Source organism: Mustela lutreola, chromosome 8 (genome assembly GCF_030435805.1).
Source record: "Mustela lutreola isolate mMusLut2 chromosome 8, mMusLut2.pri, whole genome shotgun sequence".
Classification (NCBI taxonomy): domain Eukaryota; kingdom Metazoa; phylum Chordata; class Mammalia; order Carnivora; family Mustelidae; genus Mustela; species Mustela lutreola.
The window spans coordinates 118,469,184-118,490,947 of record NC_081297.1 but is presented as its reverse complement, the minus strand read 5'-3'; the positions used below and the strand labels follow the sequence as shown (position 1 = coordinate 118,490,947).

General features: G+C 34.5%; 1 protein-coding gene across 4 annotated transcripts in view; it reads left to right on the top strand.

Annotated features, from left to right (window-relative positions):
• The window catches only part of MGAT4C (MGAT4 family member C), a 725,888-nt gene that overhangs the window by 665,855 nt on the left and 38,269 nt on the right, over positions 1-21,764 (top strand). For all 4 annotated transcript variants that reach the window (XM_059186471.1, XM_059186469.1, XM_059186472.1 and 1 more), the window contains one exon: positions 12,013-12,062. The gene's annotated coding sequence lies outside the window, so the exon portion shown is untranslated. The remainder of the gene's footprint in view (positions 1-12,012; positions 12,063-21,764) is intronic.

The window sequence follows — 21,764 nt, the reverse complement described above, 5'->3', positions numbered from 1 at the left end:
AGTTTGATACAAAACATGTTTTGTTAGAGTTGGATGAACTCTTGCATTTTGATTAAAATCATGGTGAGACTATGCAAAAAAAAATGTCAGGGACATTTTTCTACATTATATATCATGAGGTAATTTTAATTCAAATCTAAAAAGACATATTTTATATGTTACTTTGGGGAAGTTACCCAATTTCTTGTGGTCTCCTTTTTGATATAGAAAGTAAAGAAGGGTGCCTGGGTGGCTCAGTGGGTTAAGCCTCCACCTTCAGCTCAGGTCGTGATCTCAGGGTCCTGGGATCAAGCCCCACATCGGGCTCTCTGCTCAGTGGGGAGCCTGCTTCCCCCTCTGTCTGGCTGCCTCTCTGCCTACTTATGATCTCTCTCTCTGTGTCAAATAAATAAATAAAAACCTTTAAAAAAAAAAAAGTTTAAGAAAAGAGAAAAGTAAAGATAATATCAAAAGTTGTTGAAAAAAAAGTTGTCAATGCACAGCTAATATCGTACTCTATGGTAAAAAGTTGGAAGCCTTTCCTCTAAGATTAGGAAGAAGACAGGGATGCCCATTTTCACCACTTCTATTCAACATAGTGTTGGAAGTTCTAACTAGGGGAATTAGGGAATAAACATAAATAAAAGGCATCCAAATTGGAAAATTAGAGGTAAACTGTTACTAATATGCAGATAACATAATGCTGAATGTAGAAAACCCTAAAGACTCCCATCAAAAAACTCCAAATAAATTCAGTAAAGTTGCAGGGTACAAAATCAATACACAAAAACTCTTGTGTTTGTAAACACTAATAATATACTATCAGAGGGAGAAATAGAGAAAACAATATCATTTATACTTGCATCAAAAAGAATAAAATATCCAGATGCTTCGGTGGCCCAGTCAGTTAAGTATAGGACTCTTGATTTCAGCTCAGGTAATGATCTCAGGATTGTAAAGTCACGTCCTGCATGGAACTCCACACTCAAGAGTCTGCCTGAGGTTCAATCTCTCCCTCTCCCTCTGACCAGCTCCAGCTTGGGTGCTCCCTCTCTTTAAGTGAATAAAATGTTTTTTATTCACTTACTATTTTTATTTAATATTTATCTAATATTTATTATTTAATATTTATTAATTATATTTACTATTTAATTAATAATAATAAATTGTTTATTTAATATTTAGTATTTTTATTCACTTATCATTTTATTCACTTATTCATTTATCCAACTGAGCAGGGAGACTGATGTGGGGATTGGTCCCAGGACCCTGGGATCATGGCCTGAGCCAAAGGCAGACGGTTAACGACTAAGCCACACAGGTGCCTCTGAATATAAACTTTAAAAAAAAAAAAAAAAAAAAAGAATAAGGAAGCCAGGGTGTCTCAGGCAGTTAGGCGTCTGCTTTCGGCTCAGGTCATGATCCCTGGGTTCTGGGATCGAGTTCTGCATCAGGCTCTTTGTTCATCAGGAGCCTTCTTCTCCCTATGCCTGCTGTTCCCCCTGCTTGTGCTCTCTCTATATAAATCTGACAAAAAAATAAATAAAATCTTTTAAAAAAAATACAATATCTAGGCATGAATTTAACCATTAGGAAAAGGGTTTTGTACCTTTGTACCCAAAGACCTGTATATTGAAAACTATAAGACACTAATGAAATAAATTAAAGAAGACACAAATAAATGGAAAGTATTCCATGCTCATGAATTAGAAGAATCAATATTGTCAAAATATCCATACTACCCAAAGCAATCTACAGATTCAGTGCAATCCTTATCAAAATTCCAATGGCATTTTCCAAAGAAATAAAATAATTCTAAAATTTGCATGAAACTAAAAAAAAAAACCTTTAATAGCCAAATCAATCCTGAGAAAGAAGAACAAATCTAGAGGCATCATGCTCCCCGATTTCAAACTTGAATACAAAGGTATAGTAATTAAAACACTATGGCATTTGAATAAATATAGACAGAGAGATTAATGGAACAGAATAGAGAATCCAGAAATAAACCCATGCAGATATGATCAATTAATTCATGACGAAGGAGCTGAGAATATATCAGGGCTAAAGGACAGTTTCTTCAATAAACTGTCTGGAAAAACTGGACAGCCACGTACAAAAGAAACCGATCACTACCTTACACCAAGATAATAATATATTTAAAACATTTTACCGAATTAAGTCAGTATAAAATTTAAGGTATAAATGAGTTGTAAGCCTTATTAAATATTAGGTAAACTACTGGGGAAAATATTCCTCATTATGAGTAGACCATTAAGGTTATTTTTCTTACTGAAAGAGGTTATTGGAAGAATTTGAATATTTATTTTATTTGACATGAAACAAAATATTTTATAGATTTTGTAGGGATTTGTACTATTTACACAAACCACTATAAGAAATGGTCAGAAAGAGAGCTGTCAGCAGGGTCGGGCCTGGTTAGTACTTGGATGGGAGAAAGAGAGCTGTCATCATTTGGTGAGGCTTTTTAGCATGATTGTACTATTTTTCTAGCAGATTTATTATAGCATTTATGTGTCAATTATTATGAAGGAATATTACAATTTGGGGATAATTTAGATCCCCAAATCCTATTAATTGCTAAAATATATAGATATAAAAGTACTCAGTGTTCATTAAATGTAGATTTTTATTTATTTCTCTTTTCTCTTATTAAACAATCTAAACAAATGTTTAGTTAATGACTAAGCAAAGTGAGGCAACATAAGTTAAAAATCTAGAGTTCAGAAGTCCTTACATATAAGTAAATCTATAGCAATCTGTTATTTAACAGGTCCAGAAAGAACTGCCAGACCAAAAATAATTCCTCAAATAGCAATGCATAGAATTTGAAATTCTGTCTTCTGGAGAAATCTTATTGCATTAAATTTTTTAAAAGATTTTATTTATTTATCTGACAGAGAGAGATCACAAGTAGACAGAGAGGCAGGCAGAGAGAAAGGGAAGCAGGCTCCCCACTGAGCAGAGAGCCTGATGCGGGACTCGATCCGAGGACCCTGAGATCATGACCTGAGCCGAAGTCAGAGGCTTTAACCCACTGAGCCACCGAGGCGCCCCAACATTAATTTTTTTTTTAAATAGCTCCAATTAGTGAGAAAATGCCATATTAATTCATTACATTTGTCATTTAGCAATTATTGAATATCTGTTATGTTCTAAACATAAAAATGACATGATATGATTTCTGCCCTTGAGTTTACAGCATTAGGAAAATAGACATTCACAGAAAGTCTGCAGTAAGATGCAAACTCCTTTCATTGTAGTCTCAAGAAGAGAGTGACCAACATCACTATAGGATTTACAGAGCTTCTAACAGAGTAGCACACGATCAGAGTTTTGTCTAGGATAATGGAATACATGTTCAAAAGCACTGAAGCATGAAAATTTACATGAAATGTGTTTGCAAACGTCAGATATTTCAGTGTGGCTGAGGCATAGAATTCTTGGCGGGAGAAAAACATGTGGCTAAAAAATTTATTTAACCAGGGACGCCTGGGTTGCTCAGTTGGTTAAGCGTCTGCCTTCGGCTCAGGTCATGATCCCAGAATCCTGGGATCAATTCCCACATCAGGCTCCTTGCTTGGTGGGGAGCCTGCTTCTCCCTCTGCCTCTGCCTGCCACTCTGTCTGCCTGTGCTCACTTGCTCTCTCTCTCCCTCTCTCTCTCTGACAAATAAATAAATAAAATATTTAAAAATAAATAAATAAATAAAGACTTTATTTAACCAAATAGACATTGAGAAACTAATAAAGGGATCTGAGTTGAGAGTGATCTGATCAGATTTGCATTTTCAGACTTTATTGTGGCAATATGTTACCACATTCACTTATCTAATTGGCCAGAAGGAACGATAGACATTATTTATATAGGGCTATACTGAAAAGACAAACATTAGCTGTGAGAAGAAGAATATTACTCAGAGACTGGATGCTTGGAGTAGAAAAGAGAGCTCCCAAAGTTTTAACAAGAAAATGCCAGAAATATCTGCCCTTAATTCATGACCTTTCCTGAAGGTCGTTGTTATATTCTATTGTGTCACAAAAGAGTAGTTTCCAATGTTACTCCCCCTCTCTCCACCCCAGATTCCCAATGAACTTTCCAACCTTCTTCTGGGCTTCACTATATGGTTCCTCTTTGGAATTTGTGAATTAACATTCCCGGTTTTTCAGTAGTAATGGAAAGACTATGAAAGTCCATATTGTCTAGTAATTTTTTTTTTACACAAATTTTAAATGCTTTAAGGCTGATAGAAAAAAATGAGTCACTAGGGGAATATACCTAGCCAAATCCCCAATTTTCTAACTTGAATTTAACTTTTAAAAATTTCCATTGGTCTTTGAATAAAGTGTAACTATTGTGAAATAATTAAAAAAACAAACAAACAAGAAAAGGGAATCAACAAGCAAACAAATGAACAGAGAAAAACATTATTTTACTTAGCAAAATATGACACGAATAAAAAGCCATGCATTACTGCAGGTAATAGAAATCACGAAGAAAAAAAGGAATAGGTTTAAAAACTAAATCCAAATGATGATGTTTTGAATAGGAAAGAAGAACATGGGAATTACTGGTGACTTATATCAACACAAAAGCTACCAAACAATCTTCATGGATACGAGCAAAAACAATTAGTGAAAGAGTTTGCATAGTTTCAGATATATTAATATGGTATCATCAAGTTCAGAGAATTTTCAAGGTCTAGGGAGTATAAAGAATGATCTTTTTTATATACAAAATGATATAATATAATTAGTTTGATACTAGCTTTAAAGAAATCTATTTTGATTTTAAAGTCAAGGAAGTCCAGAATATTTTCCCAATCAGCATCTGGTATTTGCTTATTTAACACTTAGTTCTCAAATTACTGTTTTAAATAGATTATTCATTTCACATACTTCATACTGCATATTTTTTGTTAAAATAATATTGTTTTTACAAACTGACATCAAATTTAACTAAGATAGATATAGCTAAATATGGCTAATGAATTATTGGCAAAACAAAAGCTTAAACAAGTACTGAATTAGTTAAAATTATTCAAAAGTGTGCTTGAAGTAATTTTAAAAGGAAAAAATTATTTGTTGAAATTACTGGTAGAGCAAATCCATTCATGGGTAACAGCTAGCAATGTACAATGTAGTATCTACAAATGACTACTTTTCTCTAAAAATTACTATCTACTCCACTCCCATTTGTAAGATCTGGGTGATGATGCCAAGGAGCTGGGCAAACAAATTGAGGAAAAGGGGAATGAGAAAAGAACTGGTATTTAGAGAAGAGAATATAAAGATATCAAAAATGCTTAAATCACAAGGAGAGGTCGAATAAAAGCAAGATACTGGTTGAACTTTGGGAAAAGAAACATTCTTATATAGCTCTGACAATATTATATTAGCATGAGTGTTGAATATAGATCCTTCCAGTTCATGGTAATCATGTGTATTCCTGCTATAAAAACTAAACAAACCAATCAGAGAAGTAGGATTAGAGGGCTCTTACAGACAAGGGTGATATTCTCTTATTGGTCATTCTAAACTGTATCATCCCTAACAACACTTTCTATGATTTGTGGTTTATATCCTTTAGATTCTAATGTATTTACTCATATAGTTCTAATTATCAAGGATGTCCCTTCATTTCTGTGTGTGTGATACCTATTTATAATTACAGCTAACATGTTCTTTTGTCACTTATAATTCACATTTTATATAATTTTTACACATATTCTTTATCCCTCAACTAGATGGTCAACTCTTTGAGCCCTAGAAATTAATCTTAAACTAATTAGTATGAAATTTTTTTCTAATGTAGGACTTTATGTAAATTTATAATCTGTTGATGCAGTTTGAATAAATCATTACTCCCACCGAAAATATTATTGAGGATTATTATGTAAAACATGCTAGTAGGCACTGATGAAAATGAAAAATATGCAAATCTTTTAACAAAAACTTACACAACACCTCTTGCCTGCCAACAGGGTACAAGACACTGGGGATACCAGTGTGCACCAAAATGAACACAGTCTCATTTTTATTCTAACGATCAGAAAGATGTTAAATAAGCATACTAGTTAATATGTAATTAGAAATTGAGGTAAGAGCTCTGAAGAAAAGAAGCACAGTTATTTCGCATAGTTTTGAATTTTGTATTTTCCAGCCAAAGAAAATACTCATTCAAAACCAGGAGAATTTTTTTGTTTGTTTGTATGTTTTTTCTCCTGATTGTACACTACATACATTTCTCTGGAGATTATCTTTTCGACCACATGAGAGAACCATATCCACTTCCTGTGAACCCAGATGGGCCTGCAGCCTAAGTGGACCTAACAGTATGGTTTTGACTGTGACAGGGTGTCCTGGACCACCCTCCTCTGCTTTAATTTTCTGAGGTTGAATACTACCCAAGAAATACTCAGCTGCAGAGTCGTACATGAGCATCCTGAACATTCTTAGGTTCAGCTGAGGCGAGCCACAGCCTACCAAGAAGCAATACATGCTGCCTTTCAGTTGGAAGGGTTTGAAGATTTTCAGTTTACTGTTTGGTCATCTCATCTCTAAGGAGGGCCATTTTCATGATTGAGCACATGAGTTCCTGATGTTGCAGGCACGAAACTTGCTCGTAAACATTTAAGTTATACTAACAACAGAAAAGTCACTGTAGCTAACCATCTGCTTTAGAAGTCAGCTTAAGCATGTGGGCATTCACCTGCGCAGGCAAGAGTATGCTGGCCCAGAACTGACACTCTTCATAGTTCCCCAAAGATCTTTCCCTTTGCTTGGCTGACTCTGCAAGTCCTGGAAAGTGCAGCCAAACTCAAATACAAGAAATCAAGGGAACACTTTGCTTCCTCCTGCCTTTGCTGCCGTTCGCATTTTGCCACCCGGCTTTGAGGGTTAGAGGGACGAAATCTATTACTTGGCAGGCAGTGCTTGCACAAATGAAAGATAAATTTTTCTTCTAGATAGGACAGATCAGTGAGACTCATAAAATATTAATGATGAAAGCTTTGGGAATTCGATATATCCCTGACCATAGGTTTCTCTTGACAGCGAAGCTCAGTCACTTTAACCTATTACTTTTTTCTGTAAGAACCCCATCAAGAATGATATGAAGGGAAAAGAATACATGATTTAAGATTCAGATGAGCATAGATTTTTTTGAGAAAGGTAATTTTTCTGTCTTTCATTTTCTCTCATGTTTTGTGTTCCTTATCCGCTGTAAGTTTCACTGAATGATGTCACCTGGTTGATTTGATTCTTGAAGCAGCTCCCGTGCTCATGAAGAAAATTGCTTGACAATGATACTAAAAGTACATATTTATTATTATTAGTTAACCTACAATATAGTAATACCTGACATTTATGTGACTGAAGCAATTTATTTATCCAAAAATTAGGGATGTGTTGAATGTGTATTCAAATAGATATCATTAACAAAGGACTTTGTATTTTTCAGAATACACTCAACATACAGATATTTTTCATCTGCTGAGATTTTGTTATCCTGAAAAATCCTTCCATTGGTATTACAAATTTCTAATTTTTTTTAAGGTTACTATCTCTTTGCAGAATGCTTAGCCGATTAGCATTACTTTGAGGTATTTCCAACATACGTTTTCACTTTACACAGAAACAAACTTTGCATTTATAAAATTTAAGGATAATAGAAATTTATTATTATTTTTATTATGACAACCTAAATAATTATATTATATATTGATAAATGTATATTTACATATTATAGATTTAAATATCTATAATATTAAATATCTGAATATTTGAAGCTTGAATATTGGAAATTGTTGAAAATAATAAAATAATTCCATCAACTATTTTTTTAATTCTTTGGAATTTCTGTGCTAATATAATGATTTGTAACATGATTCATAATATTTATCACATTAAAAAACAGTAATATGTAAAATTAGCTATTATTTATAATAATGCCTTAGAAAGAAGATAATCACCCCCAAATGAAAGTAAATACAACTAAATCATATATATTATAATTTAAGTTACACTGAAAATGCCATCTAGTATGTTAAATATCAAATAGGATAAATTTTTATATTAATCTTATTTTTTGTCAAAATAGTATTTATAAAAAGAAAATGTATTACTTAATACAATCAGAAAATTTTCTTTGCTTAGTTACCTTTCACCTAATTGAATATTTTGTTTCATGTACAGGTACACCCTTATAATATTTTTCCTCAGGATGGATAAGCAATTATCAACCAAATATAATCTTTAAAAGCCACTAATGAGCCCAGATCTTGTGCTTTCTGTGTATGTTTAAGTTTCCAGTTGGTGATATGCATACAAGGATAAATCAGCAATTTCCAGTGTTAATCAGCCTTTCAGAAAATTCATTAACTTACTGTAAAAAAAAAAAATCAGATCTGTTAAAGCCTATCTTGAACTAGAAAGTCATATCACTAGGGGAGTCAGAAGGCATAGTTCATTACAAAACATTATCAGCCATCCTGGTCTTGAAGGATATTATAAAATTCTAAAATCAATATAGCTCATTCATGATCACCTTATCATCTGATTACCACTTTTAGCATCCGGACTCCCTTCATCAATGTGTTCCATCCATAAGTTTAAAAAACATGAAGTCCATAGTCTAAATGCCCTGCTGTAACCAAAGACCAAATGCTTGCTAGAATTTACTTACTGTTTTTATAGCCTTCTGCAGACCAAATTTCTTGGAATTGATAGTGAGGCCTCTTTAAATACTACCACCTTTCTGCCCAACCCTAACAATTAAGTGATAATACTTCCATATTGAGAAATGAGTTTATTTGAAATAAAAACCTCAAGAAGACTACTACCATTTTAAAAGATCAATCTCCAATCACAGCTATTCTTGCTGTAATCAGAAGCTACAGAATTAAAAATAGAGGAAAAATACAGAAATCTCAGCGAGGGTGAGGTTGTTGTTGACCAAGTACCTAATCAAAGCATGTCTAAGTAGAGGTGAAAAAAGCTGATGGAGATATCAGAGGAGACAACAAAGGAATTTGTGCTTTGAGAGTATATGAATTTTAAAACTCCAGAAAATAATAATAATGTTTCCTTGGAAATACCTAAATAACCCAGAGAAGTGCTGATTTTTTTTAATATAAATACATATTTAAATATAGTCAAGAAAGGTAAAGCAACATAACAGCATATTTTTTCCTCAAACTATCTTTGCTCAAAGAATACCCACATGACTTCAAATACATTATCTTTAGGGTCTTTTCTCCATGTTACTCATTTTTTAAATTATTTTTTAATTTAAATTCAATTGGTCGACACATAGTGCATCATTAGTTTTTGATATAATGTTCAGTGATTCATTAGTGTATAACACCATGATGCTCATCATATCATGTGCCCTTCTTAATGCCCATCATCCAGTTACCCTATCATTTTCTTTTTAAATAAACATATAATGTATTATTAGCCCCAGGGGTACAGGTCTGTGAATCGCCAGGTTTACACACTTCACAACACTCACCATAGCACATACCCTCCCTAATGTCTACCCCACCACCCTCTCCGTACACCCCTCCACCCGGCCACCCTCAATTTGTTTTGTGACATTAAGAGTCTCTTTTGGTTTGTCTCCCTCCCAATCCCACCTTCTTTCATTTTTTCTTTTCCTACCCCTCTACCCCCCCATTGCATCTCCACTTCCTCATATCAGGGAGATCATATGATAGTTGTCTTTCTCTGATTGACTTATTTCGCTAAGCATAATACCCTCTAGTTCCATCCACTTCGTTGCAAATGGCAAGACTTCATTTCTTTTGATGGCTGCAATATATATATATATATACCACTTCTTCTTTATCCATTCATCTATTGGTGGACATCTAGGTTCTTTCCATAGTTTGGCTATTGTGGACATTGCTGCTATAAACATTCCGGTGAACGTGCCCCTTCAGATCACTACATTTGTATCTTTGCAATTGCTGGGGCATAGGGTAGCTCTATTTCCAACTTTTTGAGGAAACTCCGTGCTGTTTTCCAGAGTGGTTGCACCAGCTTGCATTCTCACCAACAGTGTGGGAGGGTTCCCCTTTCTCCACATCCTTGCCAGCATCTGTCATTTCCTGACTTGTTAATTTTAGCCATTCTGACTGGCATGAGGTGGTATCTCATTGTGGTTTTGATTTGTATTTCCCTGATGCCCAGTGATGTGGAGCACTTTTTCATGTGTCTGTTAGTCACCTAGATGTCTTCTTTGCAGAAATGTCTGTTCATATCCTCTGCCCATTTCTTTTTTTTTTTTTTTAAGATTTTATTTATTTATTTGACAGACAGAGATCACAAGTAGGCAGAGAGGCAGGCAGAGAGAGAGGAGGGAGGAGGGAGCAGGCTCCCTGCTGAGCAGAGAGCTTAATGTGGGGCTCTATCCCAGGACCCTGAGATCATGACCTGAGCTGAAAGCAGAAGCTTTAACCCACTGAGCCACCCAGGCGCCCCCTCTGCCCATTTCTTGATTGGATTATTTGTTCTTTGGGTGTTGTGTTTGCTAAGCTCTTTATAGATTTTGGATACTAGCCCTTTATCTGATGTGTTGTTTGCGAATATCTTCTCCCATTCTGTCAGTTGTCTTTTGGTTTTGTTAACGTTTCCTTTGCTGTTCAAAAGCTTTTGATCTTGATGAAGTCCCAATAGTATATTTTTGTCCTTGCTTCCCTTCCCTTTGGCATTGTTCCTAGGAAAAAGTTGCTTCGGCAGAGGTCGAGGAGGTTGCTGCCTGTGTTCTCCTCAAGGATTTTGATGGATTCCTTTCTCACATTGAGGTCCTTCATCCATTTTGAGTCTATTTTCATGTGTGGTGTAAGGAAATGGTCCAATTTCATTTTTCTGCATGTGGCTGTCCAATTTTCCCATCACCATTTGTTGAAGAGGCTGTCTTTTTTCCATTGGGCATTCTTTCCTGCTTTGTCGAAGATTAGTTGACCATAAAGTTGAGGGTCTATTTCTGGGCTCCCTCTTCTGTTCCACTGATCTATGTGTCTGTTTTTGTGCCAGTACCATACTGTCTTGATGATGATAGCTTTGTAATAGAGCTTGAAGTCTGGAATTGTGATGCCATCAACTTTGGCTTTCTTTTTCAACATTCCTTGGGCTATTCGAGATCTTTTCTGGTTCCATATAAATTTTAAGATTATTTGTTCCATTTCTTTGAAAAAAAAAATGGGAGTCAATCCCATTTACAACTGCACCCAAAACCATAAGATACCTAGGAATAAACCTAACCAAAGAGGCAAAGAATCTATACTCAGAAAACTATAAAATACTCATGAAAGAAATTGAGGAAGACACAAAGAAATGGAAAAATGTTCCATGCTCATGGATTGGAAGAACAAATATTGTGAAAATGTCTATGCTATCCATGTTACTCATTTTCTTATAGCTAGTTTTCTTCTGAATATCCTTGCTACATGGCATGGCAGATATGCTATAGGAAACTGTGTTCCAGGCAATGAATTTATAATTTTGTAGCAGAAACAATCTCTTGAATGTTGTTTAAGTCTTTATATATGATGGAAAAATCAGTAATAGACATTTGTAACAAAGTAGTCTATGTACTTTTTAGATGAAGGAAAACTAAGTAATATGGACTGAAGTTACTTCCAAAGGGCAAAAATCCTGTGCTTAAATGGAATATTATAAAATATAACCAATTTAGTTACTGCCATGAAAAATATCAAGGATAATGTTAAAAGATAAATAAATGTATATATCTTTATATTATATAATATATACTTCAAACATTTGACTACTTTTAAATAATTTTACCTCATATAAAGGGATAGTCTGTGATATACATATACGAAATGTTAAAATTTGTATATTTCCTGTTAGTTTGGACAACTTAATAAATACATGCATAATGAAACTGCATGGGAAATAACAAATTGTCTATAATGCTTTTTATTTTACTTTTACTAATAATAAAATAGAGGCTTGTATTAGTAATACTGGACTTTCTTTTTTCCAGTGTATCAACATTTTCTGTACAGGACAGATTCTGACAGCTTCTTTCTTAAGGTGAGATTGGGTATCTGTCATTCACAGTAGAATTCAGAGAAGCTACAAATAGTTCATATATTGTCAAAGGTATTTCATAAAGTCAAATCATTTTGGGGTAGCTACTCATGCCTAAATTGAAGATATTTCCTCATTAATTAAAAGCAATTTCTGTTTTTTCAATAATACTACTTTCACAGTAAACCCTAGAGGATGTTTATTGGAAATTTTTGAGTTTATCAAAGCATGTAGCTTGATGTTTTGATTAAACTTGGAAATATATTGATTCTTGAAGAAAATCCAGGTCATAGAACAAAGTTAAAATATCCTAATGCAACTAATAAAACTAAGGTATCTTTCAGAGTGTGTATATACACACATGCAGACACAGGCAGGTTACTATCTTTATTTTTTTTAATTTCATTCAGAATTTTTATATTACAATAAACATTACCATATTATGGGATATAATATAAAATCCACGTCATTTTTTTTTTTTAAGATAAAACACAGGACTCCATAAAATACTAAAGTTTCAGGTTTTTGAGAGTATCAAGGTCACTCTCCCCCACTTACATAGAAGAATTTAGAGGATCTGACTTCTTCTTCTTTTTTTTTTTTTAATTTATTTTTTATTTTCAGCATAACAGGTTAGTATCTTTAACTCTTACTCAAAATACAAGTATATTAGAATACTTTAATTCTCATGAGTCATCCAGATTTTTGTGTTAACATTTTATATATTTTGGCTCTATTTTTTCAAAAGTTGAAATTATTGTACTATAAATTAATATTATGTCCTAATTACTCACATATTTATCACTTATTTGTCAACATCCCTTCATATCAGAACTTCCACTTTATATCTCTGATTGAAGTATGTTCTTCAGTTTTCCTCTAGAGAACAAAAGTCTGGTTATTTTCCTTTTTTGTCTAAAAATATTTGCATTTTGCTCTTATTCTTGAAAATTAATATTCCTGGGCTGTGAGTCTAAATTGTCAGTAATTTTTCTGACATCATTTAAGATTTTATTCCATGGTTTTCTGGATTCTATTTATTAATGGAAAGTTAACTGCCTAGTTGTTGTACTGGTGCATATAATTTGCTATTTTTCCTTAGCTGCTTTTAAAACCTTCTCTGGATCTTTGGTGGTCTGAAGCTAGTTATGATGTGTCTAGGTACAGTTTTTTTTTTTAAAGGTTTTATTTATTTATTTGAGAGAAAGAAAGAGAGAAAACAAAAGCAGAGCAAGGGGTAAAAGGACAGCTCCCCACTGAATGGGGAGCCCAACACAGGGCATGATACCAGGACCCGGAGGGCATGATACCACCACCCCAAGGCCATGACCTGAGCTGAAGTGAGTCACTTAACCAACCGAGACAACCAGGTGCCCCGGTTCAATTTTTTAATATCACACTTTAGATTTATTGGCCTTCCTGCATTCGAGAATAGATGTTTTTCAGCAATTCTTAAACTACTCCAGCATTATCCTCCTTTAAAGGGGCCTTTTCCATTTTTCTCTATCCTTTATGTCCCTTAATTGTTTTTCGAATCATCTCATAGTTTCTTAATGCAACATTCTTTGAATCTATATCCAGTTCACTGCGATAATCTGCATTTGTGATTCCTTTTAAATTAATCTCTTTTTATTCTTTTAATTTTTATAACTTTGGTGTCAATAAATTCCATTAGCATGTTTTACAGATTTAAGCCTCTTCTTTCCTTTTCTAATGTTCAAGCCAAACCTCTAATTTTGTGATTCTGATTGTATTCTCTTTTGTTTCTGCTTGTATTCAGTTATAAAATCCTATTTTACTATGTGTTTTTATTTTTGAGTATAATCGCACACATGTGGAATATTATCAAAGGGAATTCTTTAAGGCTAGATCTGGAGTTCCATTCTTAAAGTACTTGTTTTTACCAATCCCCAGCATGAGGCAAGGAGGCTATCAAGTCAAGACCACGTTTAAGCTAAAGGCTCTGCTTTCAGTTTTTAATTGAACAAATAGAATGGTTTTGCATTTCAGACCTGTGATGAGGACTAACTCGTTATGAATTCTCTTTTTTTTCCTCTCCAGCCAGCACCAACGACAAAATTTCCTTTCAGAATCACTCTCTCCATAGGGTCCACTTCTCATTTTATGGAAAAGAGGGGTTTCAGTTATGCTTTCCACTCTCTTCCTCATGAAGCAGTCAAAAGGGAAAATCAAGCTTTCTAATCATTGCTACAAGTTCTTATATTAAAAGTTGGCTTTGGAGATTACTTACCTCTTAGGGTTTCTGCTTTTACCTTTATATTAGTCTCTAGATATATATATTTCACGTCAGATCAAAGATTCTTAAAATATATACATATGTGTTATACATAATTTTGTTTTTTTTAATATAATTTTTTATTTTTTATAAACATGTATTTTTATCCCCAGGGGTACAGGTCTGTGAATCACCAGGTTTACACACTTCACAGCACTCACCAAAGCACATACCCTCCCCAATGTCCATAATACCACCCCCTTCTCCCAAACCCCCTCCCCCCAGCAACCCTCAGTTTGTTTTGTGAGATTAAGAGTCACTTATGGTTTGTCTCCCTCCCAATCCCATCTTCTTTCATTTATTCTTCTCGTACCCACTTAAGCCCCCATGTTGCATCACCACTTCCTCATATCAGGGAGATCATATGATAGTTGTCTTTCTCCGCCTGACTTATTTCGCTAAGCATGATACGCTTTAGTTCCATCCATGTTGTCGCAAATGGCAAGATTTCATTTCTTTTGATGGCTGCATAGTATTCCATTGTGTATATATACCACATCTTCTTGATCCATTCATCTGTTGATGGACATCTAGGTTCTTTCCATAGTTTGGCTATTGTGGACATTGCTGCTCTAAACATTCGAGTACACGTGCCCCTTTGGATCACTACGTTTGTATCTTTAGGGTAAATACCCAGTAGTGCAATTGCTGGGTCATAGGGCAGTTCTATTTTCAACATTTTGAGGAACCTCCATGCTGTTTTCCAGAGAGGTTGCACCAGCTTGCATTCCCACCAACAGTGTAGGAGGGTGCCCCTTTCTCCGCATCCTCGCCAGCATCTGTCATTTCCTGACTTGTTGATTTTAGCCATTCTGACTGGTGTGAGGTGATATCGCATTGTGGTTTTGATTTGTATTTCCCTGATGCCGAGTGATATGGAGCACTTTTTCATGTGTCTGTTGGCCATCTGGATTTCTTCTTTGCAGAAATGTCGGTTCATGTCCTCTGCCCATTTCTTGATTGGATTATTTGTTCTTTGGGTGTTGAGTTTGCTAAGCTCTTTATAGATTCTGGACACTAGTCCTTTATCTGATATGTCGTTTGCAAATATCTTCTCCCATTCTGTCAGTTGTCTTTTGATTTTGTTAACTGTTTCCTTTGCTGTGCAAAAGCTTTTGATCTTGATGAAATCCCAATAGTTCATTTTTGCCCTTGCTTCCCTTGCCTTTTGCGTTGTTCCTAGGAAGATGTTGCTGCGGCTGAGGTCGAAGAGGTTGCTGCCTGTGTTCTCCTCAAGGATTTTGATGGATTCCTTTTGCACATTGAGGTCCTTCATCCATTTTGAGTCTATTTTCGTGTGTGGTGTAAGGAAATGGTCCAATTTCATTTTTCTGCATGTGGCTGTCCAATTTTCCCAGCACCATTTATTGAAGAGGCTGTCTTTTTTCCATTGGACATTCTTTCCTGCTTTGTCGAAGATTAGTTGACTGTAGAGTTGAGGGTCTATTTCTGGGCTCTCTATTCTGTTCCATTGATCTATGTGTCTGTTTTTGTGCCAGTACCATGCTGTCTTGATGATGACAGCTTTGTAATAGAGCTTGAAGTCCGGAATTGTGATGCCACCAACGTTGGCTTTCTTTTTCAATATCCCTTTGGCTATTCGAGGTCTTTTCTGGTTCCATATAAATTTTAGAATTATTTGTTCCATTTCTTTGAAAAAGATGGATGGTACTTTGATAGGAATTGCATTAAATGTGTAGATTGCTTTAGGTAGCATAGACATTTTCACATTATTTATTCTTCCAATCCAGGAACATGGAACATTTTTCCATATCTTTGTGTCTTCCTCAATTTCTTTCATGAGTACTTTATAGTTTTCTGAGTATAGATTCTGTGCCTCTTTGGTTAGGTTTATTCCTAGGTATCTTATGGTTTTGGGTACAATTGTAAATGGGATTGACTCCTTAATTTCTCTTTCTTCTGTCTTGCTGTTGGTGTAGAGAAATGCAACTGATTTCTGTGCATTGATTTTATATCCTGACACTTTACTGAATTCCTGTATAAGTTCTAGCAGTTTTGGAGTGGAGTCTTTTGGGTTTTCCACATATAGTATCATATCATCTATGAAGAGTGATAATTTGACTTCTTCTTTGCCGATTTGGATGCCTTTAATTTCCTTTTGTTGTCTGATTGCTGAGGCTAGGACCTCTAGTACTATGTTGAATAGCAGTGGTGATAATGGACATCCCTGCCGTGTTCCTGACCTTAGCAGAAAAGCTTTCAGTTTTTCTCCATTGAGAATGATATTTGTGGTGGGTTTTTCATAGATGGCTTTGATGATATTGAGGTATGTGCCCTCTGTCCCTACACTTTGAAGAGTTTTGATCAGGAAGGGATGCTGTACTTTTTCAAATGCTTTTTCAGCATCTATTGAGAGTATCATATGGTTCTTGTTCTTTCTTTTATTGATGTGTTGTATCACTTTGACTGATTTGCGGATGTTGAACCAACCTTGCAGCCCTGGAATAAATCCCACTTGGTCGTGGTGAATAATCCTTTTAATGTACTGTTGAATCCTATTGGCTAGTATTTTGGTGAGAAATTTCGTATCTGTGTTCATCAAGGATATTGGTCTATAGCTCTCTTTTTTGATGGGATCCTTGTCTGGTTTGGGGATCAAGGTGATGCTGGCCTCATAAAATGAGTTTGGAAGTTTTCCTTCCATTTCTATTTTTTGGAACAGTTTCAGGAGAATAGGAATTGGTTCTTCTTTAAATGTTTGGTAGAATTCCCCCGGGAAGCCGTCTGGCCCTGGGCTTTTGTTTGTTTGGAGATTTTTAATGACTGTTTCAATCTCCTTACTGGTTATGGGTCTGTTCAGGCTTTCTATTTCTTCCTGGTTCAGTTGTGGTAGTTTATATGTTTCTAGGAATGCATCCATTTCTTCCAGATTGTCAAATTTATTGCCGTAGAGTTGCTCATAGTATGTTCCTATAATAGTTTGTATTTCTTTGGTGTTAGTTGTGATCTCTCATCTTTCATTCATGATTTTATTTATTTGGGTCCTTTCTCTTTTCTTTTTGATAAGTTGGGCTAGGGGTTTATCAATTTTATTAATTCTTTCAAAGAACCAGCTCCTAATTTCGTTGATTTGTTTTATTGTTTTTTTGGTTTCTATTTCATTGATTTCTGCTCTGATCTTTATGATTTCTCTTCTCCTGCTAGGCTTAGGGTTTCTTTCTTGTTCTTTCTCCAGCTCCTTTAGGTGTAGGGTTAGATTGTGTACCTGAGACCTTTCTTGTTTCTTGAGAAAGGCTTGTACCGCTATATATTTTCCTCTCAGGACTGCCTTTGTTGTGTCCCACAGATTTTGAACCGTTGTATTTTCATTATCATTTGTTTCCATGATTTTTTTCAATTCTTCTTTAATTTCCCGGTTGACCCATTCATTCTTTAGGAGGATGCTGTTTAGTCTCCATGTATTTTGGTTCTTTTCTAACTTCTTTTTGTGGTTGAGTTCTAGCTTTAGAGCATTGTGGTCTGAAAATATGCAGGGAATGATCCCAATCTTTTGATACCGGTTGAGTCCTGATTTAGGACCGAGGATGTGATCTATTCTGGAGAATGTTCCATGTGCACTAGAGAAGAATGTGTATTCTGTTGCTCATAATTTTGTTTTAATTGTATTTATCTTTTCATCAAAGTTTACTCTGGCTGTAGAGATCCAATATACTGGCTTGAAGAAGAAAATCAAGTGTTAATTGATTTTCTATAGAGATGGTTCTATAGAGATGCTAATATTTCTTTACACTTTGCAGTGTATAAAAGGTAATACTTAGCAGAAAAAAAAAGTCTGCTAAAACTTTAATTCAAAGTAATTTCCTAAGTAGTCTTCAACCTTTTTCTTCCATCTTCTGATATGCTTCTGTTAGTTCTTTCTCTTTTCTGATGCAAGGACTTTATCACATTAATCTCGCTAAATTATTAAGCCCTGTCACCAGAGAAAATGAGTATGGTTTTTGTTTGATTCTGCCTTTGCAGAAAATAAAAAGCATAATTTGTGTTTCTCTTCTAAACTTTTAGACTCTCCAAATGCACAATATTAATCTTATAGCCTTTGAGATTCTTGTAATTATCATTAATGCTTACTGTTTAACCAAGTGGGCAGTTCATAAAATGCCCATTCAGGCTCTCTAATGAAGTTACCCATATGGTTGTTGGAAAAGGGAGCTAAAAATGGCAGCACATGTACACAAGGCTTTTCTTCTCTTTATTTAGATTGAAGATGTATGTATATAAAGCAGCTGTTGATGACACTTACTGGTGTAAACATTTTAAAAATTTCTGTTTGCTACCTTTGGAGCCTGGCACTTTCATACTGGTTTAAATCAGCCAAATTTATTTGTAGAAAATAGCATTATAATGTTTATGTGTTATTTTTTTTAAGTAAGATCTTTTTTTTTTTAACTTTAAACTATACCACATATTCTTTTTCTGTTTTTTGTTTTGTTTTGTTGTTTTTTTTTTTAAGATGTGAAAATGCCATTACAAAAACATTCAGTTTATAACTTTTGAGGGAGGGAGGAAGAGATTTTCAAACCAAATTTCAGTCCATCGGTACCAAGTTCAATTTCATAAGCTGTTTTTTTTTTAATTTTTATTTTTTACAATGGTGTCCAGTAACAATTAGAATTCAAAATAATCTCTGTTTTCCCAAATACATGTAGCATATGTGGTTCATTTTTCCTTTTAATAAATTGAGGGTTAGGGTTCCTTAATTACATTTTCTACTTCCTGCATTTCCACTACAGGTTCCTGTGGCTGACCCAAAGTGCTAATAACAAAATACAAAGCAGAACAAGCTATGCTATTCAAATACAGTGGGATTAGCCAGCTTCATGGGAGATATTTTAGGGAGCTGTATTGTAGTATGAAATACCAGCCTATAGAAAAATTTCACCCTTCCTAATTCTATCATCACAGCAGATATGTGATGCCATATTTCTGAACAACATGGACTCCTCAGGAGCTGAGTAGTCATCTTCTTGCTTTTGATTTTATTTCTTTATATAACATTCACAGCAGTGAGATATTTTCAGTTCAAAATGTCTTAATTTTAATCTTAGTATAATAAAATTTATGAGCAACTTCACCTTCCCAAGTGCATCATTATCACAACTCCAGTCAGATTCTTCAACCTTCAACCTCAAGCTAAATTGTGAAAAACCTTATGGATACTCTGTTAGTTAAAATTCTTAGTTTCTATGTTTCCATGTTCCATAGAAGCTATTGCTTTGAATAAAATCAGGAAGTAAATATTTGCTTACAGATTAGATAAATCAAAATTAATCAGTATTCTTGACTGTGTATTGGAAAAGGAGTAAGCCTATTTTGCAAGTTTAAAATAAGGCAAAAGAATGGCTCAGCAGTATTACTAAAAATAGTGAAAGCATACCCATGCTGTATGGAATTAAAGGCTTTATATACACAACATGCTAGAGGAATCATGTCATGAGGGACAAAGAACAGTGATTTTTACTTAAAGAACAACTTCTGTTCTTACAATGGAGAAATGCCACAGAACTAAAAATGTGACCTTTTCTATATGGTTTCTGCACCTCTAGCAAGCTAGGGTGGGCCTGTCCTATCGCAATGAGGATCCCAGGAGGGAGAGTTGAAGCATGAAGGACCTATTGATTTTTAAGCTTAGAATTGCACACTATCAATTCTAGAGCATTCTTTTTGCCAAAATATATAAAAAGTCAACAGCATTCAGGTGTAGGAAACAGATTCCATCTCCTAATGGAAGACACTACAAAGTCATATTGAAGAAGGGGTACATACAAGGAAGGGTGAAGATTTATGACATTTTATTAGCCCAACAACCATAGCATCCTAGATTCTGAACAAAAGTATAAGGTAAAAGTAATTCATTGCCTAACTTTCAGTTGATTTAACTCTGTTGTATATATTACAGAAATCTGTAAGGACATATATATAGAAGTAACAGTGCTGTCTTCTAAAATTCATTAGTGTTGTTGGCTTTACCCTGAAAATGCTTGGGTGCAACCAGTGTCTCAAATGTAACAGGCCTAAGAGATGGGTTCATACTTAATGAAATACATATGATATTGAAATTAAGGACAACTTTGCATATTTCTTAATTTATAATAATTTCTTAACAATTAATGTGCATATATGCATATATATGCATAATCAGCAAAATCTCTCACTATAGCCAAGTAATACTAACCATACCATGGGTATGCCATCAAAAATTCACTTTTGCAAAGACCAGAAATAACCAAAATACACAATCTGAGCACATTTCTTCCTTATAGGCAGACAAATATAGAAATCAGAATGCCTTTGTCTGATTATCAAAAATACAATAGATTAGATGAGTAAAGGTCTAATGACATTAAACCAAGAGAGGCGCATATGATAACTGATTTCTCTTTTCTAACAGAATGGAAAATGCTTAAAGTGAACTGTATCTCTCTCCACCTCAAAGATAACCATACCATTAAGGATAAAAACAGCCCCAATCTTTTTCAGCTTGAGGTCCCTTTCTGGATCAGATGCTGCATACTCAGCTGGTCTAGAATCATATAGGTAAATGAGTGATGCTGTTCTGTATTAAAATATAACAAATTGGGGGGGGGAGGGAAAATTTCATGAAACTGGAGAACATTCTCCATCTTAATGGAATTGGCTACTACTTAGGTCTAGCCAGTTGTTACCATGTAGAAATGAAAGTCCTTTATTACTGTATACTCTAATTTAAAAATAAGTCTAGATATTCATTTAAAATTTTCTTTTCTCTATTGTATGGACCAAGTCAATTCTGTTGGAATCCAGATTCTCCCTTAGGTGGCTATTATTGTGAAACCTCCATCAAATGAACAGTGCAGATGATGCCATGAAGTTCTTGGTTTTTGGCCTTGTTTCAATTGATATAGTACTTTGTATTTATGTTCATACATATTGATATTAATTTATGAATATTGATATTCACACATATTCATAATCTTGTCTTGCTCTCTCTTTAAAAATTTATGCAGTCTTTTGCTCTCATGCATTAAAGTGTAGGAACACCTTAAGCAGATTTAACTCAAATAAATAAAACTGTAAAAGGTCAGCAAAAAGCAGAGAGAGAGAAAAAAGGGAGAGAAACAGAAATAACTATATACATTTCATGTAGGCAGTCTTGCTCATCATTTTACTTGGTCTACCCCACTATGAACCTGAGAATTCCCTCAGTTATCGTTAGTTCCTATGTAAGAACATCTTACCAAATAGGGTGTGATTCTAGAGTTTAAAATGCATGTATTTCATGCATGATGTCTAAACTTTAAAAAATTACTTTTGGTACTTAAGAGGGAAAGAACAATGTTTATAACATGGGGAGAACCATTGACTATGGTAAATCAAGTGTTAGAATATTGATCTTAAGTGTGGCATGAAAG